General features: G+C 35.0%; 1 long non-coding RNA gene across 1 annotated transcript in view; it reads left to right on the top strand.

Moving 5' to 3' along the window:
- The window catches only part of LOC118909793 (uncharacterized), a 37,141-nt gene extending 13,041 nt beyond the window's left edge, over positions 1-24,100 (top strand). The window contains exons 4-7 of the long non-coding RNA XR_008992038.1: positions 6,248-6,369; positions 10,819-10,901; positions 11,332-11,438; positions 21,607-24,100. This is a non-coding gene — a long non-coding RNA (uncharacterized LOC118909793). The remainder of the gene's footprint in view (positions 1-6,247; positions 6,370-10,818; positions 10,902-11,331; positions 11,439-21,606) is intronic.
- Positions 24,101-25,020: the final 920 nt, after the last annotated feature.

The raw sequence follows: 25,020 nt of genomic DNA, 5'->3' as shown, positions 1-25,020 counted from the left end.
ATTATTTCTTTGACATATAGGTTTTAAATTACTAATTAAATTGTGTGCACACATTAACATAATAGGAATACAGCTACATAACCAAAGCAGACCTACAATTACCAGCCATATCCAGTGAAACCAAGAAGACCAGTTAGGCACCCTAGGCATTTGTGAAAACTTATCAGTGATATGATGGATATTGTCTAACTGAATTTGAATATTTTGAGAAAAACCAGAAAAATTACAACAACACATTCCTGGGAACTGTTCACATCCCAGATGTTCTTTTAACAGTAGATAGTCTGTAGTTGTAAGATTTTGGAGTGCTGCAACTTGCACTTCTCCCAATTCTTGGTTGAGTTCAGACAGTATAGATCCAGTCAAATTTGTTGTTTTACTGTATGCACAGGCCAGCTTAGATATTTCCTTCTTCATTCCTATGGCAAGTCCAGGAACTGGTGGGATGAATGCAGCTACAACTGCAACAGCATCAGGATCTTTGTTGAAGTTTTTTGATGATCATCTTCTGGAATGACTCTTTCAGAGAATGTTGATGTTGGAAGTTCCTCTTCATATCGTATCTTAATTCGTTTTCTGGGTAGCCAAATTAGGCTTTGAACCTCTGTATAAACACAAACTAACCCCTTGCCCACACTTTGATATGCCCTTTATACCATTGTGAAGAACTTATTGGAGATCATCACACAGGAACTGCTTTTTTTTTTTTTTTTAAGGGAAAGGAATATTATCAGAAAAATGTACTTCTATAGCTGATCATCTGACACCCTTTAAAAGATCAAAATTAAGGATATTTAAAGCATGCATTAATCGGTGATTTGCAGTTAGTTTTATCCTATCAGGGAGTAATCCCCCTTTTCTTTTCAATTCTTTTTTTTTTTATCATTAATCTACAATTACATGAAGAACATTATGTTTACTAGGCTCTCCCCTATACCAGGTCCCCCCCCACAAGCCCCCTTACAGTCACTGTCCATCAGCATAGCAAAATGTTGTGTAATCACTACTTGTCTTCTCTGTGTTGTACAGCCCTCCCCTTCCTCCCACCCCCCCCATTATGCATGCTAATCATAATACCCCCTTTCTTCTTCACTCCCCTTATCCCTCCCTACCCACCCATCCTCCCCACCCACCCATCCTCCCCAGTCCCTTTCCCTTTGGTACCTGTTAGTCCATTCTTGGGTTCTGTGATGCTGCTGCTGTTTTGTTCCGTTAGTTTTTCCTTTGTTCTTATACTCCACAGATGAGTGAAATCATTTGGTATTTGTCTTTCTCCGCTTGGCTTATTTCACTCAGCATAATACCCTCTAGCTCCATCCATGTTGTTGCAAATGGTAGGATTTGTTTTCTTCTTATGGCTGAATAATATTCCATTGTGTATATGTACCACCTCTTCTTTATCCATTCATCTACTGATGGACACTTAGGTTGCTTCCAATTCTTGGCTATTGTAAATAGTGCTGCGATAAACATAGGGGTGCATCTGTCTTTTTCAAACTGGAGTGCTGCATTCTTAGGGTAAATTCCTAGGAGTGGAATTCCTGGGTCAAATGGTAAGTCTATTTTGAGCATTTTGAGGAACCTCCATACTGCTTTCCACAATGGTTGAAGTAATTTACATTCCCACCAGCAGTGTAGGAGGGTTCCCCTTTTTCCACAACCTTGCCAACATTTGCTGTTGTTTGTCTTTTAGATGGTAGCCATCCTTACTGGTGTGAGGTGATACCTCATTGTGGTTTTAATTTGCGTTTCTCTGATAATTATGTGGAGCATCTTTTCATCTGTCTGTTGGCCATCTGTATTTCTTGGAGAACTGTCTGTTCAGTTCTTCTGCCCATTTTTTAAATGGATTATTTGTTTTTTGTTTGTTGAGGTGGGTGAGCTCTTTATATATTTTGGACGTCAAGCCTTTATCAAATCTGTCATTTACAAATATATTCTCCCATACTGTAGGGTACCTTTTTGTTCTATTGATGGTGTCCTTTGCTGTACAGAAGCCTTTCAGCTTAATATAGTCCCACTTGTTCATTTTTGCTGTTGTTTTCCTTGCCCGGGGAGATATGTTCAAGAAGAGGTCACTTATGTTTATGCCTAAGAGGTTTTTGCCTGTTTTTTTCTAAGAGTTTTATGGTTTCATGACTTACATTCAGGTCTTTGATCCATTTTGAATTTACTTTTGTGTGTGGGGTTAGACAATGGTCCAGTTTCATTCTCCTACATGTAGTTGTCCAGTTTTGCCAACACCATCTGTTGAAGAGACTGTCATTTCACCATTGTATGTCCATGGCTCCTTTATCAAATATTAATTGCCCATATATGTTTGGGTTAATGTCTGGAGTCTCTAATCTGTTCCACTGGTCTGTGGCTCTGTTCTTGTGCCAGTACCAAATTGTCTTGATTACTATGGCTTTGTAGTAGAGCTTGAAGTTGGGGAGTGAGATCCCCCCCTACTTTATTCTTCTTTCTCAGGATTGCTTTGGCTATTCGGGGTCTTTGGTGTTTCCATATGAATTTTTGAACTATTTGTTCCAGTTTGTTGAAGAATGTTGCTGGTAATTTGATAGGGATTGCATCAAATCTGTATATTGCTTTGGGCAGGATGGCCATTTCGACGATATTAATTCTTCCTAGCCAGGAGCATGGGATGAGTTTCCATCTGTTAGTGTCCCCTTTAATTTCTCTTAAGAGTGACTTGTAGTTTTCAGGGTATAGGTCTTTCACTTCTTTGGTTAGGTTTATTCCTAGGTATTTTATTCTTTTTGATGCAGTTGTGAATGGAGTTGTTTTCCTGATTTCTCTTTCTGTTGGTTCTTTGTTAGTGTATAGGAAAGCCACAGATTTCCGTGTGTTAATTTTGTATCCTGCAACTTTGCTGTATTCCAATATCACTTCTAGTAGTTTTGGAGTGGAGTCTTTAGGGTTTTTTATGTACAATATCATGTCATCTGCAAATAGTGACAGTTTAACTTCTTCTTTACCGATCTGGATTCCTTGTATTTCTTTGTTTTGTCTGATTGCTGTGGCTAGGACCTCCAGTACTATGTTAAATAACAGTGGAGAGAGTGGGCATCCCTGTCTTGTTCCTGATCTTCATTCATTGTTTTTACTCTGCAAAAATCTTGCACTGTTACAGAAAGGAACTACTATCACAAATTTCAAAGATAGGTAAATTATGGTAGGTGTTTTGAAAATTTTAAAAGAGGAAGAACTTGCTTCTAGCAAGTAATCATGGAAGATTTATTGGAAAAAGTGACAATTTAAGTATAAAGTACTTAATATTACTGTTCTACAAAATTGAGATGATTTTCATGATTTTCTTTAATTGAATCTCAATTAGTTAGCAAAGATACTGTTTTATACAAGTTCACATCACAGACTTAAATGTTTATAACACTTAGAAGCTCGATTTCCTATGTAAGGACACTGCTGCTCATGAATAATAATTTTAGTTATTAATTATTGAGCACCTACTCTGTGCCACACCCTTTACTGCAGCCCGTGTGTGTGCGCGTGCACACACATGTATAGTAGCTCCGCAAGGTTATGGTTTAGCGCCAATTTACTGATGTGGAAACGGGACATAAGGTATAATTGCTGTGCCCAAAGTTACACTTCTAGAGTTTGGCAAAGCCAGAATTGAATCCAAGTCTATCTGAATCTATAGCCCATATTCTTAATACTCTACTAATCTAATTACTAAGTATTATGTGCACAATTTTATCAAGAATAAGTATTTTAAAGAAGTGTGCTGCTGCATTGTAATTTTAATGATCACTTAATTTAAAAGTGAAAGTGATAGTGAAATACTATAGTATATCATCATTGCCTCTTGGAAGGGAAAAAAACAAGATTTCTTTATAATTTTGACCTATTTAGAATAGTTGGGCCTTCTAAAGATAGAGACTACCTCAATATCCCTAAAGGTGCATAAAAGTGCATTTAACATTTAGAAATAAAATCTGGAAGCTAAATACTGAAGTAATTTCCTTGGGGCCATGAACTAGTAGCAATGATTAGGTTTCAAAAAACCATTCAGTCCTTGCCAAATTTGGTGCTATGTTTTAAACAAATTTGAATGTAACATGATCCTAGTATTAGCTGACATAGGATCTTTAAACTGGTAACACATGGAAATATAATTAAGAAATGAGTATGGATTTTATTGTCATATATGCCCTTGAAAAAAGATAGCTGGAAAATTGAAGATTCTAGAGAAAATACTTTTAAGGAGTTAGAACTGCAATAACAAATTGTTTGAGTTTCTTAAAATTTTGAAAGGTCCAAGTCCAGGTCTCTGCCTACAAAACCAAATGCCATATGTGTAAAACTACACTTTAGAATCATGCATCATAGGAATTACAAATATTTAAATAAACACAAATATTCACATGGTGATTTATAACCTTAGGTAAAACCTAGAATTGAAATTAAGTCCAGTTAATATTAAAAGTACTGATACTAGCTTTCTACCTCTACTACTTGATTTAGAATCCAATTTTTTTAAGCAGCATTTCAAAGGAATGAACATTGCATGTCAGAGAGACTTTTTCATTTTTAGACTGTTTATGTTCACATTGTACGTTCTTAAAATTCTTTTCAAAATTCAACAGCAAACGCTTGTACTCATAATCAAAAGTAATAAATTCCCACAGTTAGGTACTCGCAGGTGGGCCTTCATGGCTGCTAAGGAGGAGGAGGAAGCATAGGAGGAGGGGGAGGGGGAGAGGGAGGAGGAAGAGGAGGAGGTGGAACACTTTGGCAGGACGTAGACTTTTTCAGGCCCTAGAAAAGTGGAGGTGAAGTAGTCCAGACTCTCCTGAGGGCCTTCATCTCTTAGCAGCCATGATGCCCTCCTCCTCCTCGAGGCCGTGATCCAGCCAGCTTCAGCCTTCTTCACCTCCAGTAGGTCTTGCCTCACACTGTTCCCCCTACATGGGCTCGGCGTCTTGGCAGCCACTAAACAGTAGGCACATTTCCCAAGATATTCTCAGCCTTGTCAGCTTTTGGAAAAACTGAAATCAAAGATTAGATCATTTTACACATACCAAGTTGGTAAAAATTAGATCAACCTATACAAATGATAGTAAGGACATGGGTAAAAAAAAGAACCTTTATGATATAAAATGAAGTATTGACCTATGTAGCTGTTTTGGAGAACAATTAGCCAACATTTTATGAAATTAATGATTATATCACCTATGAGCCATGATAGGGAGTAGTATAAGAGGGCAGATGTTTCTTATCAGCACCTCGTGCTCTTCAGTGTCTTTGATTATTCTCCCTCCCAGGATGAGGTTCATTTTCTATAGATGTGCGGAAGCATAACATGCATAGGTTTTGTAGTCAGATAGCTTTGGGTACGATCCTGTCCCCGCTTCTTAGGATGTGTGAAATTGAGTAAATTACTTTATTTCACTGAACTCTCATTTCCCTTATTTGGCAGTACTCTTACAGGGCTGACATGGAATAATCTAGGGTGTGTTTAAGATATTTTTAAGTGTCAGCATGAAGATGTCGCACAAGCCCACTCCACGTGCAAGTTAACACAACTACATAAGATCACAACCTCCTTATTTCTCTTCTAACAACCTTGGGATATCAAAACCACCTCTTCACTTCCAGCTCTGACATAGGCTCAATCCTCATCTTTGATAAATTCTAGTCTTTTTATTTTTCTATCTTTTTTCCTTTAGTAGGCTAAGTTCTCACTTACTTAAGCTACTTTCCTTGGCATTTTGCATCCTTGTGCTTTCTCCCAGCATTTCTTTCTCCCTTCTCTACACCAGAGGCCAGCAAATTCTTTTTCTGTAAGAGGACAAATAGCAAATAGGTTAGGCATTGTGAGTCGTATGGTCTCTGTTGCAACTATTCAACTCTGCCATTATTATGGGAAAGCGGCCATAAATAATATCTAAATGAATGAGTGTGGCTGTGTTTCAAAGTTTATATATAAAATGTTATATATAAAAATAGGCAACAGGACAGATTAATCCTGTAGGCTCTAGTTTGCTGACCCTTGATCTATGCTATTAAATCCTAGCCAGTTTTATTTCCTGTGTAGATTCTTGAGAGCAACATTATTACCTATGACAACTGACCTCTTAGAATATGGATGATTCCAACCCCTCTTTCTCTGTAGATAGCAATCCTAGATGTTAGACAAGAACTTTTCTTACTGAAATTGTTTACTAAACTTAATAAAAATAACCAGGTAACCCACGAGGCCTGCTCCCTTCTCTCTTTTCAGGACCAGTGTGCTGAGTATTGGGAGAAATGTAAAATTGGAAACTCAACTGTACTTGGGAGAGAGATCCTGTACATGATGCTGATAGCAAAATGTACAGTAAGTGCCTCATGTGTAAACATACTGTAAGTACCTCTTTCAACTGGCAAGTCTAAAAGATAGTTACATAGTACTCCTGAATGAATGGCTATTTCTCATCTGCTTGTTAATTTCCAAATATTGTCTCTTTCTCTTACATCCCATAAGGAAAAATGAGCTCTAGCAAGGACAGTTAATAATAAGTGGTTAATTCCTACTCTATTGTCTGTCATATTGCTGTGACCTGTAAGTGCTAGATAGTAGATAATTGCTCTTCATGCCTTGAACAAATCCTAGGGAGAGTTGAAGATGATCATTTGGAATAGTTGACCAGAATAGTTTTAGAGAGTTGCTTTTGTCAAATGTATGGGACACATTTATTGTATAATCTGGGGTGTGTTCCTTCTATTCATTTTCCCTTGGTGAATAGTATTCAGTTGGAGTGCTTTATGATCCAACTCAACCACTCTTGATTTGTGTTACTGGGACAAGTAACAACCACTGTTGGTTTCATCAGTATATAGAGGTAGTTTCCTAGGTGACCTTGATGAGTACTCACAGTTCTAAAATTTGATGCATATATCACAGTCCTATTAATGGCATTTAATTCACGTGCATTTAGTAAGCATTTAATGCTTCTACACAAACACGCACACACTCATCACCTCTCTCCTTGTAAAAAACTATAATCTAGTAGGAGTATAGCTCATGTGAGAAAATCTAACCATCCAAGTGCTGCATTTTACACATGTGAAAAACTGAATTTTTTTTTCAGTCCAAGGTCTCATGAAGGAGTGAACTTCCGAGCGAACCTAGAATCTGGTTATGAATGCTAGCCTGGTATTCATTCACATTATAAAATATTCTTTAATAGAAGTAAGGTAGCAAAGTAGGGCAGTGCTAGGGTTTAACATCAGATGGTTATGTCAGCTCCATGTTCTTGGACAGATTTTTTCACTTCCTTAGACTTCAGTCTTCTCATTTTTATAATGAGGGTAGGGGCAACAATAATCATATTAGCCACAAAAATAGATTTTGTTTCTTTTGAAACAGAGCATGGAGCTGGTAGCTTCAGAGGAGGGGCTGGGTCCACTGCCTCCTTCCAGTGTGGAGCACATCAGTATCCACTCAGGAACCCCTCCAGTTGAGCCCTTCCAAATATGTCCCCCTCCAGCCATGCCATGAGGGCCCTGACACCAGGACACCCTGACTCACACACACTAGCCTTCAGTAAGCTAGCCCAAACTACCAGGCACACACAGTCTACCTAGGGGCCTTCCTTACCCAAGGCCGATCCTTCAAGACTGGGAGACGTAGTTCTTTTCTTTCTCCTAACTGATAAAGTCAAGCACAGAAAGTCAAACAAAATGAGGAGACAGAGGAATATAGTTAAACAAAAGAACATGACACAACTTAAGAAAAAGAACCAAATGAAACAAGAGTTAAGCAATCTATCAGATAAAGGTTCAAGTTAATGATTATGAAGAAGCTCACCAGACTTGAGAGGAGAGTGGAGGAACTCAGTGACAGCCTCTACAGAAAGAGAGAAAATCTAAAACAAACCAATCAGAGATGAAGAATGCAACAAGCACAATAAAAAAATGACAAATACATGAGCAGAAATCAACAGCAGACTGGAGGGTCTGGAAGACCAGGTGAGCGCCTTGGAAGGCAGTGATAGGAAGTACTCAAGCTGAACAGAAATAAAGAAAAAAAGGAAATGAGGATAAATTCAGAGAGCTTTGGGACAATATCAAACATTCAAACATTTGCATTGTAAGAGTCCCATAAGAAGACTAAAAGGAGTAGAAAACTTATTGGAAGAAATAATAGCTGAAAGCTTCCCTAAAGCAGAGAAAGAAACAGACATCCAGGTATAGGAAGCAGAGAGAGCCCTAATCAAGATAAACCCAGGTAGGCCCACACCAGGACACATCATGATGGAAGTATCAAAGATCAGAAAATATGAGAAAATCTTAAAAACAGCAAAAGAAAAGCAATGGGTTACATGCAAGGGGAACCCCATAAGACAATTAGCTGATTTCTCAGCAGAAACTCTAGGGGAGTGACGTGATATATTCAAAGTTCTGAAAGAGAAAAGAACCTACAACCAAGAATACTCCACCCAGCACAGTTATCATTCAGGATGGAAGGGGAGATAAAGAGCTTCAGAGATAAAAATAACTTTAAAGAGTTCACCACCACTGAACTGTCCTTACAAGAAATGTTAAAGGGTCTTCTTTAAGAGGAAAACAAGACCCTAACTAGAAGCAAGAAAAATCTGAAAATGAAAATTTCACAGGCAAAAACAATTGTGTATCCTATACGGAAGCCATATGTTTGCCTTAGTTGATATTGTCAAGTAATTTTCAAACACAGTGAGCCAATTTATTCTATCAGCAATGTATATGCCTATAAATGTTCCATATTCTGCCAAGTAACTCTGTCAAAACTACTAATGTTAGCCGTGCTGTAAGTAATGATGTTGAATACCTTGTCATGCTTTTGGGGATATTGGGCATCCTATTTTGTGAAGTGCTTATTCAAGTAATCTGTCCTTTTTATTAGATCACTTTCTTTTTTAAATTTATTTTTAGGAGTTTTTGGAATGTTCTATAATCAGTCCTTTGTCAGGGTATGTTTTGAAATTGTTTATCCTCTGTGTCTTGCTTTTCCATACTGTTTATGTTGTCTTTGAAAAACTTAAGTTTAATGAAGTTCAGTTCATCACTTCATTTCTTTTGTTCATAGGGTTGTTTGTTTTTTTTGTTTCAGAAATCTTTTCCTCATCCAAAATCACTGACAAGGCAAACATTTTGAAATGTCCTAAATTAGGTGACATAAGGGCCAGACAGTGAGGAAGAAACACAAGGGAAGGTCACCTCACATAAACAGACAAGTTTCTGTTAACTGGCTTTGCTGCTGGTGAAGCAGAAACTTCTGTCCCAGTACTCAGTCCTTATTCTGTATAGCAACTATAAAGGCTCAATAAACCCTTTTGTTTTGGAGGTCCCTGATTCTCTAGTTTTTATTTGTTATCGTGAAGGTAAGTAACTATGTTCTATAAGTTATACTCACAGACCTTACAAATGGGGTTAATGGCTCATCTGAAATTAAATTTTGTCTATGTATTTTTCCCATTTGAATGTCCTGGTGTCCCAGCATTATCTATTGAAAAGAGTGCCCTTTTCTCCCTGCTTTCAGTGACAACTTTGCCCTAATCAGTTGTTATATACGTGAATCACTTTTAGGTTTAATAATTTCATTCCATTGATATGTTTACCTTTGAATCAATACTATACTGTTTTATTTATAGGAGCTTTATAAGGTTTTTCTATTGAGCAGTGAATTTCAAACAACTTTCTTCTACTTCCTCAGGTTTGCTTTGCTCTTCTCATCCTTTGTCTTTCATAAAATTTTGCTTTTCAGAATACTTAAAAACTCTTTTCAATTACTGCAAACAAGTAAAACATTTTCTTCAGTGATTTTAAGGTTGCATTCAACTTATAGGCCAAGCTGGGGAAAATTAATGTGTTAATAATGCTGAGAGTTCAAATCCATTAAAACATGGTATAGCCCACTCCCATTTGTGTCTAAAATTGCTTTCAAAAAAACTTTCAAGTTGTAAGTGAATGATGTAAGAGTATGATTTCTCTTTAGTCGGACAATTTTTAATACATTTGTTTCCTATAGTCACTTCTATAATTGTGTTTAAATCTACCTTCTTGCTATTTGCTTTCTTATTTGACCCATCTGTTATTTGTCCTCTCTCCTTCCTTCTAATATCTAAGGTGAAAGAAAAGTTTTCATTTACAACCCACATCTCAAAAAATTACTGGAAGTATATACTGGACTGCCTGGCTTTTTCCTTTGTATCTTGACTGGTTCCTCTAGCTATTGTTGCATCTTTGTATCTTAAGGACACTGTTCCCACTGCTACATCTGTCAGGGATTTTTTTTTCCCAAGTTCATTATGAAGGAGACTCATTAGTGATGTTTGACCCTTGGTCACCAAAGAGCCATTTGTTTTAGTTTGAGGTTATCATAATTAAATATAAATCTTATATATCTATAAATCAAATATAAATCTTAATAGTATAAAAGCCTCTTACTCTATTCAGAGAAGTCACAAAACCAATTATTTCAAAGCAAGAGGGGTAAATATTTTAACAATATTTTACTTTCTATCAAGAGAGAGCCAGAAAATATTTCCTAGAAACTTTGCCTCTTAAAAACTAGCATTTTAAAGAGTGGAAAAATTGAAGAATATTTTGGAACAAGTACTACCCAGAGGGTACAGGAAAAAGCATGTTACTCTGTAAAGCTCTAGGAACCACTGGGGTGATGAGTAACAGATTAAGGAAGTTCAGAAGACCCAAAAGAGTATCCTCCCATGTAATTAAAATGATTGATCTATTGCACTTACTATGATGTGTCCTACAATCCCTAGTAATGTCAAAGTTCTTCAAAAAATCATTGTCATCTTTCCTTTCCAGTGATGGTACCAGTAAACCTTGGGGTTTAACTGTAGTAACTGGTTTTACAGTGAGAGTTGATCCTGCCCTAATATCTGAAGAGGGTGAGTATTTTATGATGATACACCTCTGTAAATCTGTACAAATTTCTAAATGATTATCTCCTTTTTCCTTGAAATTTCATTTCCAGGAATTATTATGAAATCATGCAATAATGTTTATAAAAAAGATGCTTTTTGACAACATTTTAACAATTATAGAAAACAAAGAAAGACATAAATGTGTGCTGGAAATTCACTTAAATCTAGTGGTGCATTCATAAAGCTGTTTTTCAATAGTTGAAATTTTGGAATCATAAGAATTTACAAAAAGAGGGATAAAAAAACAAGTTATATAAATATGAGTTGAAATTAAATGGCATTAAGTATATTTATCTTATAGGAATATAAAAATGTTTGTAACATATTTTAAGATGAATAGCATTATGTACTCAAATATGCAAATTTCTTCATTTCCACTTTGAATATCTTACAGATTCCTCAAGAAAGCAAAAAGAGCCGTCGTGAAATATACAATTATTTATCTGCTTGACAGCTAAAACAAAGAAGAGATGCCAGTTAACAATTTGGCCACCATGGAAGGTAATAACATATATAAAGAGGGTAATAGTTTCATGGTATACATGATGTTACTCACTAGCAGAACTATTTCAAGTGCCAAAAAAAAAAAAAAATCCCCAATGTTAAATATGAGGACATACAAATTTTAAATAATTTGGTGACAAAGTAGTTTTAAGATGAAACCTAAAGAGGACAGATGACAGATTTGAATGTATAGGCAAATCAATAAGCATAATGTCTTACTATTGACTGTAAGTCTTAGATTGCTAGTTTTGGTAGCTGTCCTAGTAATAAGGAAAACAATCCTTGATATGCAGAAGCTTACTTACTCAGAGTAAGTGCTAAGGTGGCGGGAACAACTACTTGCTATGAAAGCAAATGAGGACCAGTTAACACAGATGATACAATTTTAGAAGACTTTCCAGTAGAAGTGATGCTCAAAGTGAAAATCACAAATAAATAGTTGTATCTGGGTATTTTAGGAGCCTGGAAAATAAAGAGAATGTGGAAGGACACAGATAGGAGGGGAGATATTTTTTCCAGACAGATAATAAATGTGAAGTGTTGACTACAAGACCTATCACATGGTAAAGTCTCAATAAATATAATCTCCTATTTTTACTATAAGGAACATGAAGTAGAAAAAAGATATGGGCTACTCAGCTTAAGAGCCATGTAGGAGTTTGTGGTTTTGAACTCACATCACATGAATTATCTGTAGGAATCCAGAAAATAACAGCTGATATATATGCAGCACACATCGTGCATCAGATTTTATGACAAATTTATCACCTTTTGTAATCATTTTAATTGTATATAATAGATACTATTATCTGCATGTTATAGATTAAGAAACTGGAGTCCTGAGAGGTTGGGAAACTTGCCCAAGGTCATACAGACATGAGCAGGAAACTGGGTATTAGACCATGGAAACCTTGCTATAGAAATTCTGCTCTTACCATGGTGCTGCCACTATAGCTAAGACTGAGGGAGAGAACCAAGACAGGTGTGTGGAGAGTATAGTAAGAATTTTTAATTCGATTTTGAACTTAGAGAAAGTGATAACAAAGTAGTAGTGTGTTTTTCATACCTAACTAAACAGACTGAAAGCATAAAAGAAATATGTTTTTTTCCAGCTGTAATATCATTGGGCCAAACATTTCTTCACACATAGAAAATAAACAGTGCATTAAAATACTCTGTATTGTGTATCCAATGGGGACTGGATGTAAATTACATGCTACCAGAGAAGCACAAGAAGAGTCAGAGGAGTGATCCAACAATGTAGAAGTTGCATGTTAAAACACAAAACAAAACAATGTAAATACATGCTTGGCTATAGTGGCAAAACATAAAATACAAGTTGCAGATGGATCAACAAAGTCTGATGGATCTTAGGTTAGTTTTTACATATTTACATTTTATAATGACCAATCTTCAAGGAAAGACACAAAACAAATGATTAAATATAAATATTCACCTTTGAAATAAGAAAATCTTAAGACATAAGAAGAAATCTTAATTTTGTTGAATCACAATACATTGTGGGTCAAATATAATCACTGGATGAGAAAATCCTGCCTTGGGTATACACAAACTGTGAAAGGAGGAAAAGGGGGTGGTAAGGACAATTTTTAAAAAGTTTACAAATCTATCACAATACAGCTAAAGCAATAAAATAAAATAATTGAGTAGCCAAGCCCACCAGAGTACTGGCAATATCAATTGCTAATTTACAGAAGAAACTATATGGTGAATTGGTTCCCTGTCTCTAGTAATCACTGTTTATTGCTATCTGGCTTAGTAACACTCTATTCAAATAAGATATCTCCAAAGTTTACATGAAATTGAATAAAATTCAATAGTTGTCAGTGATGGAAAAACCACACAATAACACCCTTCATCCTGTTGGGAATTACAGATGACCCTCAACTTCAGATCACAATTTTCATGTTTCTATTTCTCATTTATATGCTGAGTATAACTGGGAATCTGACTATCACATTCCTCACTTTAGTGAACTCCCACCTTAAAACACACATGTACTTTTTCCTACAGAATTTTGCCTCTTAGACATTTCATTTACATCTGTTTGTATTCCTAGGTATCTGTACAACTTAGCAACAGGTGAGAGGTCAATTACACATAATTGTATAATTCAGGTGTTTTTATTGACATGTCTAAAGTAACAAGTTTTTCTCCTGCTGCCATGTCTTGTGACTGCTGTATGGTCTTCTGCAAACCCCTGCATTATGTGACCATCATGAGCAGCAGAATCTGCAAGAGGCTTGTCCTCTGCTGTTGGCTGGCTGGCTTGTTGTTTGTTAATCATATTCCCACAACTTACTCTGTTCCTAAATTTGGAAGTTTGTGACTCACATGTCATTTTTTCTGTGAGGTATCTCCTGTCTTGAAGATTTCATGCTCAGACACATGGCTCACAGAGCTGTTGGTTGTTGTCTGTGCCATGCTGAGCTTCATTCTGACGGTTGTGTGAGTTGTTCTTACATTTACGTAGAAACCGTTTACCTCTGCCCAGCATCAGTAAAGGGCGTTTTCCACCTGTTCTTGCATGATGTGGATTCCATCACCTATGGCAGCTGTATCTTCATCTGGGTCAAACCTTCAGCAAAGGAGTCAGTGGCCATTAACAAGGGTGTGACAGTGCTAATGACGTCCATTGTTCCCATGTTGAGCCCATTTATTTACACTCAGAAATAAACAAGAGACAAGCCTTTAGTCATTCCTCCAAAAAAACCTGCATTGGTCTCAAAGAAGTGAGAGTATGTTCAACTCCAGAAATAAAACACCAAGCTAAGCGTAAACTATAAAGCTCTAAATCTGTTTGTTCCTTCTTGATCTGACTCTATTCAGGTTAACTTTCTCAAACATTTATTGTGCCCAGAATGAACACTCTCCATCACGAGCTCACTCTCAATTTCCATGCAAACAAAACCTCTTAGAGTAAAATTCTTTTCAGAGGACACGAAAATAATTTTCTAGCAAATGTAACCCTCACTTTACTTGTGATTTAGCAAATGAAATTGAAATAAAAATAAAATAGTGCAAATCAAACAGGAAACAAATAGCTTATTTTATATTTTTTCAGACTTTCAAGAAAATAATTGATTTAAAGTGTCCTTCCAATCTTGGTGTTACTGATAATTTAATGGATTAAATTAAAATGTATTGAGTGCCTAGTTCTTAGCAGGTCAATTTCCAGGTAGAGAAATCTCTGAACTTACTTAGCTAACTAGTAATCCTATATTACTAAAATTTTTAAAGCAATTTTAATAAGAGTAGCATGATATAGTAAAGTAAAAGGAAAGAAAACAAAAATACATATCCAAATAAATATTTTAAGTGGAAGTAAATTTGATATCTAGGATCCTGAAGCTTATTTATAAAGGTATATTTTATTGGAATATGTATAAAAATATATAATGTATATATACACATGCATATATAAAATGCTGAAATACACATATACATGCATATATATATACACATAAAATGTTGAAATTTTTTAAAGATAAAAGATTTGCAGATTACACAGAAAAAATGATATCTAAAATAAATGTGAGGAAAAGCTCTTCTAAAAGGATCTGAAGTTATAAGTATAATGTCAAAATATTAATTACAGTTGTGGAATTAAAGAACTTAAGATTGTTGAAAATATTTGTTAAAATAAAATGAGTATCCAAACTCAGAATATAGCTGAATTAGGCAATAAATATTTGTGTGTCATGAAAACAGGACTTTAAAAGAAATCTGGGAAACCCAAACAGCAATATACATGGAAGTCTAAGATAATTGAAAAGGAAGTTCAAATAATTCTAATACATAGTAGTAAGGAAGAGGCAGATGTTCCTTAAAATGCAATTAAAAGCATAAAAGAATTAAAAGTTGGAATGAAGAAATGAGGACAATGGGTATCAGTATTTTGCTGGTTGTCAGAACAAGGCTATTAAAAATTAACCTACAAAGAATGAAGAAGAACACTCTGGAATTAAAAAAATTCAGCCTCTAGGCTACTCCTTGGTGTCAGAATTCTAACTTTTCTATCCCTGCACCTTCCAGAGTGAGACATATTATAATCTTAATAGAAAAAACATGGAAAAGTTCTTATCAGGAATTCTCAATTTCATGACTAGTTAAAAATTGGGTATTCATCAGATGCCACAACAAATTCACCCATGCATTGAGCCAGCTGTCATCAATTTGCCAGGCAGTGGAGGACTATCGTGAAGGTTCTGAATAAAAAAAACTAAGCCTGCCAAATTGTATATTCAAAAGAAAATATTATTTAGCTTGATCCTTCCCATTTCTCCTTCCTCCAAACCCCTGAATAAACACCACTCCAAAGCCCAGGCAACCATCATTCCACTCTCTGCTTCTGTGGGTTTGATTATTTTAGATATTTCATATAAGTGGAATTAAGCAATATTTGTGACTGGCTTGTCACCATAGTGTCTTCCGGTTTTTTTCCATGTTGTAGCATACAGCAGGGTTTACTTAATTTTTAAGGCTGAATAATACTCCATTGTATGTTTATACCACATTTTTTATCCACTCATCTGTAGATGGACATTTAAGTGGTTCCTGTATCGTAGATACAGTGAAGAATGCTGCAATGAGCATGGGGGTACAGATAGCTAGCTCTTTGAGATGCTGATTTCAATTATTTTGGATATATATCCAGAAGTGGGAATGCTGATCACACAATGATTCTATCTTTAATTGTTTGAGGAAACTCCATACTCTTTACTGCAATGGCTTCACTATTTTATATTCCCAAACCCAGTATACTGGGATTATAATTTTTCTACATTCTTTTTTTTTTTACATTCCAACTGAATTCTTTTTTTTTTTTTTTTAGATAATTATTTTTTATTGAAGGGTAGTTGATGCACAGTATTACATTACATTAGTTTCAAGTGTACAACACAGTGATAAAACATTTATATACATAATTCTAGGTTCCAGCTATCACCCTACCAAGCTGTTACAATATCTTGACTATATTCCTTATGCTATACATTACATTACATCCCGGTTACTTATTTATTTTACCATTGGAAGTCTGTCCTTTTTTTTTTTTTTTTTTTTTTTTTTTTGTGAGGGCATCTCTCATATTTATTGATCAAATGGTTGTTAACGACAATAAAATTCTGTATAGGGGAGTCAATGCTCAATGCACAATCATTAATCCACCCCAAGCCTAATTTTCGTCAGTCTCCAATCTTCTGAGGCATATCAAACAAGTTCTTACATGGAGAACAAATTCTTACATAATGAATAAGTTACATAGTGAACAGTACAAGGGCTGTCATCACAGAAACTTTCGGTTTTGCTCATGCATTATGAACTATAAACAGTCAGTTCAAATATGAATACTCATTTGGTTTTTATACTTGATTTATATGTGGATACCACATTTCTCCCTTTATTATTATTATTTTTAATAAAATGCTGAAGTGGTAGGTAGATACAAGATAAAGGAAGAAAACATAGTTTAGTGTTGTAAGAGAGCAAATGTAGATGATCAGGTGTGTGCCTGTAGACTATGTGTTAATCCAAGCTAGACAAGGGCAATAAAACATCCACGTATGCATAAGATTTCTCTCAGAACAGGGGGGGTGAGGTTCTAAGCCTCACCTCTGTTGATCCCCAATTTCTCACCTGATGACCCCCCTGCGACTGTGCCTGTCTTAGGTTGTTCCTTCCTTGAGGAATCTTACCCGTCTCTGGCTAACCAGTCATCTTCCGGGGCCATACAGGGAAATGTAAAGTTGGTAAGTGAGAGAGAAGCCTTATTGTTTGAAATGGTTCGCTTTTTATTTCTTTGCATATTTATGCCCTGTAGCTTCTATGCCTAGCATTTGTCTTGAGGTATCTTTACCACTTGGAAGAATTATGATACTCGGTAAATTTGATATGAGGCACGAATTTTATTTAAGGGTTGTAATTAGGAAGGAAGAAGAAAAGCTATAGAAGTAGCAGGTGGAAGAAAACATGGGAAGATTGATTATTTCTTTGACCTATCTTCTTGTAGAGTAACTTCAGCATGTATAGGTTTTAAACTACTAATTAAATTGAGCACACACATTAGCATAATAGGAGTATAGTTACATAACCAAAGCATACCTGTAATTACCAGCCATCTCCAGTGAAACCAAGAAAACCAGTTAGGCATCTTAGGCATTTGTGAAAACTTATCTATGATATGGTAGATATTGTCCAACTGAACTTGAACAGTCTGAGAGAAATCAGACAAATTAAAACAACCCATTCCTGGGGAATGTTCACATCCCTTATGTTCTTTTAATAGTAAATAGTCTGTAGTTGTAAGATTTTGGAGCACTACAATTTGCACTTCTCCTAATTCTTGATTGAGTTCCAACAGTATAGATCCAGTCAAATTTGTTGTTTTACTGTATGCACAGGCCAGCTTAGATATCTCCTTCATTCCCATGGCAAGTCCAGGAGCTGGTGGGATGAGTGCATCTACAGCTGTAGCAGTGCGTGGATCTTTGTTGGGGTTTTTTGATGATCATCTTCTGGGATGAGTCTTCCAGAGAGTGCTGATGTTGGAACTTCTCTTTCATATCGTATAATTTTTCTACATTCTTGACAACACTTATCTTTTGCTTTTATTTTTCTTTAGACTATCTTTACAGGTGTGAAGTGAGTTCTCATTGTGGTTTTGATTTGCAATTCCCTAATGATTGACGATGGTGAGCATCTTTCCACCTTTGGTTATTGGTACCTGTACTTTGCAGAAACATCTACTCAAATCCTTTGCCCATTTATTAATTCAGTCGTTTGCTTTTTTTTTTTTTTTTTTTTTTAATAATTATTTTTTATTGAAGGGTAGTTGACACACAGTATTACATTACATGAGTTTCAAGTGTACAACACAGTGGTAGAAGATTTATATACATAATTCTAGGTTCCAGCTATCACCCTACCAAGCTGTTACAATATCTTGACTATATTCCTTATGCTATACATTACATCCTGGTTACTAATTTATTTTACCATTGGAAGTCTGTCCTTTTTTTTTTTTTTTTTTGTGAGGGCATCTCTCATATTTATTGATCAAATGGTTGTTAACGACAATAAAATTCTGTATAGGGGAGTCAATGCTCAATGCACAATCATTATTCCACCCCAAGCCTAATTTTTGTCAGTCTCCAATCTTCTGAGGCATAACAAACAAGTTTTTACATGTAGAACAAATTCTTACATAATGAATAAGTTACATAGTGAACAGTACAAGGGCAGTCATCACAGAAACTTTCGGTTTTGCTCATGCATTATGAACTATAAACAGTCAGTTCAAATATGAATACTCATTTGGTTTTTATACTTGATTTATATGTGGATACCACATTTCTCTCTTTATTATTATTATTTTTAATAAAATGCTGAAGTGGTAGGTAGATACAAGATAAAGGTAGAAAACATAGTTTAGTGCAGTCGTTTGCTTTTATTGTTGACTTGTAGGAGCTCCTTATATATTTTGGGTGTTAACTTCTCATCAGATAAATGGAACGCAAATATTTTCTCCTGCTCAGGATGTTGTCTTTTAATTTTGTTAATGGTTTGCTTTGCAGAATTTTTTTAGGTTGATGTAATCCTGCTTGTTTACTTGTGCTTTTGTTGCCTGTGCTTTTAGTGTCATATCCAAGAAATCATTTCCAAGACCAATGTCAAAAAACTTGCAGGAATTTCATGGTTTCAAGTCCTGTATTTAAGTCTTTAGCCCATTTTATGTTGATTTTGTATATGGTATGAGATAAGCATCAAATTTCATTCTTCCAAGTGGATATCCAGTTTTCTCAACAATATTTATAAAGAAGATTGTCCTTTCCCACTTGTGTATTGGCACCCTGGTGAAAAATCAGTTGAGCATAAATGCATGAATTTGTTTCTGTGCTCTCTATTCTATTTCATTGGTCTATATGTCTGTCTATGCAAGTAGTACTGTTTTGATTATTAAAGCTTTATAATATGTTTTCAAATCAGTAAGTGTGATGTTCCCAGCTTTATTATTCTTTTTTAAGGTTGCTTTGGCTCTTTGTGGTCTTTTGTGGTTTCATATGAATTTTAGGATTGTTGTCCTATTTCTGTAAAAAATTACCCTGGGATTTTGATGGGGATTGCACTGAATCCATAGGTCACTTTGGGTATTATGGGTTTTTACAATACTAGGACTTTCAATTCACAAACACAGGATGTCCTTCCATTTATTTGTGTCTTCTTTTTATTTCATCCATCTGTGGGTTTAAAGTTTTTGGTGTATAAGTCTTTCACTTCCTTTATTAAATTTTTCCTAAGTATTGTATTTTTATTGATGATTTTGTAAATGGAACTGTTTTCTTAAATTTCCATTTCAGATAGTTTATTGTTAGTGCATTTATATATATTATAGATAAAAAATATATGAAATATATTAATTTTTATACCACAACCTTATTGCATTTGTTTATTAATTCTAAGAGCTTTTAGTATAGTCTTTAGGGTTTACTACATATAAAGGCAAGTCAAAGATAATTTCACTTCTTCCTTTCCTATATGCATGCCTTTTAATTTCTTTTTCTTGCCTAATTGTCCTGACTAGGATTTCCAGTACTAGTTTGAATACAAGTGGTAAGAGTAGGCATCTTTGTCTTGTTCCTGATCTTAGAGGGAAGGGCCTTCATTTTTTACCACTGAGAATGATGTTAGCTTTAGGTTCACATATACTGCCTTTATTATGTGAGGTAGTTTCCTTCTATAGCCAGTTAGATGAAAGGGTTTGAATTTGTCACATCTGTTTTCTGATTCTAATGAGATGATCTTGTGATTTGTGTCCTCCATTCTGTTAACCATATTGATTTTCATAGGTTGAAACATTCTTGCATCCCGGGGATAAATTCCACTTGTTCATATTATATGATCTCTTTAATGTACTGTTCAATTTGGCACACTACTATTTTGAGGATTTTTGTATCTATGTTCATCAGAAATATTGACCTGTAGTTTTTTTTTTTTTTTGGAGTAACATTTCTGGCTTGGGAATCAGGCTAATACTGACCTCATAAAATGAATTTGGAAGTGTTCTCCTTTCTTCAAATTTTAGGTGACTTTGAGAACTGCTGGCATTAATTCTTTAAATGTTTGATGGAATTCACCAGTGAGGCCATCTTCTTTACAATTTCCCTATTTTTCCTTTTTGAAACATGAGTTATTTTTTAAGTGTGTTATTCATTTTCTTGATATTTGGGGATTTTCTGGCAATTTCTCTTGTGACTTGTAATTTAATTTCACAAGAATATACCTTGTGGGATTTGAATGCTCTCACACTTACCAAGAGTTGTTTTATAGCCCAGAATATAGTTTAACTTGACAACTGTTCAGTGTTCACTTGAAAAGAATGTCTATTTTGCTATTGTTAGGTAGAGTGGCTTTAGAATTTTTCAAGTTCAATTTCCTTGTTAACTTCCTGCCCGGTTTTATCCATTGGTCATTAGTTGGTAGTATTGCTCAAGTCTTCCATGTCCTTACTGATTTTCTGTTTATTTGTTCTGTCAGTATTGAGAGAAGAATATTGAAATATGTAACTATAGTTGTATTCCATTTCTCCTTACATCCTATCAGTTTTTGTCCCATGTACTTTGAAAATCTATTATTAAAAGCATAAAATCTGAGGATTTCTATGCCATTTTAATAAAGCTGACCTCTGTAATCATAAAATGACCTTTATTTCTGGTATTAAATTTTACTCTGAAACTTAGTTTTTCTAATATTAATATAGATTTTCCAGACTTCTTTTGATTGGTATTAGCAAGTTATATTCATTTATATCCTTTTAGTTTTATCACATTTGTCTCTATGTTTATCATTACTATAAATATAGAAATATATGAGATTGAAATATGAAATTTTATATTTATGTTCTATATAATATCTGTCTAGATATGTAGGTATATGTATTCTTTATTTCAATATGTATATAGAATATAGAGATATACTATGTTGAAACATTTGAAATCTCAGTAGTTGGTTGTTGTTCTCCTTAAAGAAGGGCAATCTTTTAACTTATTCAGATGCAGCAGGTATATTAACAAAAAAATTGAAATGATACATTCAAAATATTAAGAGTAAGTATACTGACATATTTCCTTTTTCCTTTTTTGTCTAGATAAAAATAATCAGGAAGAGGAAAATGGTCTTTTATGATTGTTGAGTGCTTTAAATGAGAAATGAGAACAAAATAAGAAGTCTGTCTGGTTTCTTACCAGATGATTTTCACTGAAGTAGACTGCCTGATGTTATTGTTGAAACTTCATGTCTCTAAGGAACTGTCTCCACTGTTGCATCAATTAGGATTCTTGCTCGAGTGCTTATACAAGGGATTCATTACTCATTTTTTAATCTGAGATACTAAGAACCCTTTTGTTTATATACTTACTTTTAGTCTTGTCAACAATGCCCTTCCCCCCAAAAAGGTAGTCTTTTTGGTGTAAAGTTTGAGTGTTGAGAATTATCAGCTCTTCAAACCAAAGAGAGTAACTCATGGTCTAGAAGCCTTTGAGTAGTATTTTACACTAAAGTGGAGATAAAATTAGAAGATGTTTCCTACACTAGAAGATAAAAGTTACTATTGGCACTCAAAATATTAAATATGATATTATGATTTCACTTACTTTTCTCTTTGAGAGATTTAGATGACAATATCCTCTGAGTAACAGATTTGATCTGTTTTTACCAATATTGTGATGAAAAAGCTACTTAAATAATTGTGACTTTTCACAGCTGTGAGATCCTTACTGATTGAAATTTTTCATCAAGAGTGCACAATAATGTAGATATTTCACCAAAATATTCTATGTAGATAGAGATGATATTGATGTAGATACAGACACAGACATAGATATTTACTGACATATTACCTAACATTGGTTTATTTAGTGACCCATGAACTCTTTTAGAATGAAAAAAATCTCTGAAAGCCAATGAGGCAAATATAAGTCAGTCAGACACATTTCAGTCAGTCATTTCCCCAAATATTGCCTCTTAATAAGTTTAAAAGAAAAAAAAAAGAGTAAGAAAAAAAGAAAAGAAAGACTTATCAGAATTTGCCCAGACTATTCAGGGTGTTCTAGGAACTTCCTGATTGAGGATTGGATGGCTCGAGAACAAGTCAGGGTCTTGTAGAGGCAGTGCCTTCAAGTATATCAGAATGAACGAGTGGCCTGGAGACTGTGACACAGCTCAGCAGGAAACTGCGTCTCTCTGGCAGTCCTCCCTCCGTCACATGGGAGCAGTTTTATCTATGGGAACTGCCCAGAGGGGGAACTGACAGAGCTGATATCAACAGAAAAGCAAAGTTTTAAAGGAACTAATTAAAACCAGTCTCATAAAAAGCCAAATGGAGTCTCCTGGGAAAATTTCTTTAAACACAACAATTTAAGAAGTTTGTGATCTCTGGAGATACTTATTCAAGAAAGAAGTCTTTGATTAGCTGCTATGATACATATTTGATGATAACTTAGGAACTATTATGGAGCAGCTATGGTCCAAAACCCAGATTTACAAAACCCTTAAACTTAATTTTTGTAATTCTCTTACAGAAGAATACGTTGATAAGGGATAATTGAAAGAGAAATGTTAATGTAATTGAAAGAAATATAAAGAGAAAATTCTCTAGGGAAAACTTTGTAGAAGGCAGAGAGGAGAAAATTTTTTTGTTTTGTTTTGTTTTATGTGAAAGTTTTATGCACAAGCTGAACAGGTAATCATTTCATGGGTGATTTTAGAGCCACAAACAATTCCTACACCAAAGTACCAATACCCTTTAAAGCTTAAAAAAAAATAGAATGCAATAGTGATTTTCATATAAGCAAAATCAAACATACAGTGGACTTAAAGATGATAAAACATGAATGTCACTTTGGTAACATCATTGAAAGCTTTTAAAAAATAAGCACATCCTTGTCCTCGAAATTCCACTGACATGACAAATGTGAAATGTTTGTACAAGGATGCTATCAGAATTTTTTTGGTAATTTTTAGAAGCAAAAGCAAAGGGGAATCTAAAAATTGTCATTAGTTATGGCTTAAAAATGAGGTGTATTGCCACATTGGAGAATTCTTAGGGAAAAACCACAAAATTTTAAAGAAGGAGATGAGTTTTAAAATATGGTGAAAAACACACACAAAAACCTGAAGTTAAATAGATGCATAATATCTTTAATGAGCTGTAGATAGGTGCATAGTAGGTTTTAAGAATAATAAGATATGTGCACACATTTACTAATCACATTAGTATATAATATTTCTGGGTACAATCACAGAATGTAAAGTTGGGAAATATATGCCCCAAAATATTTGGATTAGTTATTTCTACCCTATGTGATTCTATACTTTTTTCTTTTGGTGTATCAGTTTAATGCTTTTCAATGATACGCATTTTTCTCTAATAAAATCATAATAAAGAAAAGGATGCCTTATAATCTGCCAAATACATTACATGATAGAAAGAATAAACTATACTTTTATCTTAAAATATGGTCCTATTTTTTGGCCTAGAACTTGTGCCTGTTGTTTCTATTGCATCCTCCTGTGTCTGAGAACAGGTTTGCAACATTGTTCCATGTGTCAAATTAAAAAATGAATTTCATGTGAACCAGTTACCTGCTTTACTTGACTTGTCATTGATGAACACTACTGAACTTTGACATCTCTATATTTTATAACATAACATGTTTTCATGAAGACTGGGCAAAAATCAAAAGGCAGATTATGAGGTACCATACAGTAAAAGCATTCTTCTGCTGGACTAAAATATGACCCACAACTACAGGGTCTGCTTTGAACTTTTCTATTTTTTTGCCTATTAAGTGCAACTGGGAACCTGGCTATTTCCTCACTTATGTTAGTAGATTCTCACCTTAAAACATCAATGTACTTTTTTTTTTCCCAGGAGAGCAAGGCAGAGACTTTTATTTAGAGAGGAAGCCAGAGGACAGGGCTCCTGGCTCAGGCCAGGAGGGGACAAGAGAGTCGCGGGGTGGTGTGTTATCCAGGGGTTATATTATAGGCAGTTGAGAGACAGAGGGCTAGGGATGTACACCTGCTAAGTGGTCCCAAAATGTTTACCTTTGAAAAAACACTAAGTTTCTTAGTCCTGGTTATTTACAAGAATTTTACTGCTCTGATTTCCTCCCAAGATAGCAGCTTCCTGGTCTGTGAGCATATCACTCAAGGCTGCCTGCTTTGCTCCCAAGGTGGGCTGAGTTATTGTCTGTTTGTTAAGAAACTTACGTTTTAACTAATTGGGTTTTAAGATGCAATCTTATTTTCAAGATGGAATTCTTCCTGTTTTTACTACATTGTTTTGGGCTTGCCTGCTATATTGCCCAAGTCGCAAATCATTTGTTTAGGGCTGGAGGAAGAAAAGTAGCACCTGGGTAAAGTTAGAAAAATAAGCTGGGCTCCCCAGCAGGCCAAAGCAAATCTCACAATGGATTATCTTGCTTTGTTTTACTCCAGAGGCCCTCACCCTACTCTGACTACACCCATGGTCCCTGTCTCACTTCTATATTGAACCCCT

This window comes from Manis pentadactyla, chromosome 10, assembly GCF_030020395.1.
Source record: "Manis pentadactyla isolate mManPen7 chromosome 10, mManPen7.hap1, whole genome shotgun sequence".
Taxonomy (NCBI): domain Eukaryota; kingdom Metazoa; phylum Chordata; class Mammalia; order Pholidota; family Manidae; genus Manis; species Manis pentadactyla.
This window is presented reverse-complemented; position numbering and strand designations above follow the sequence as displayed.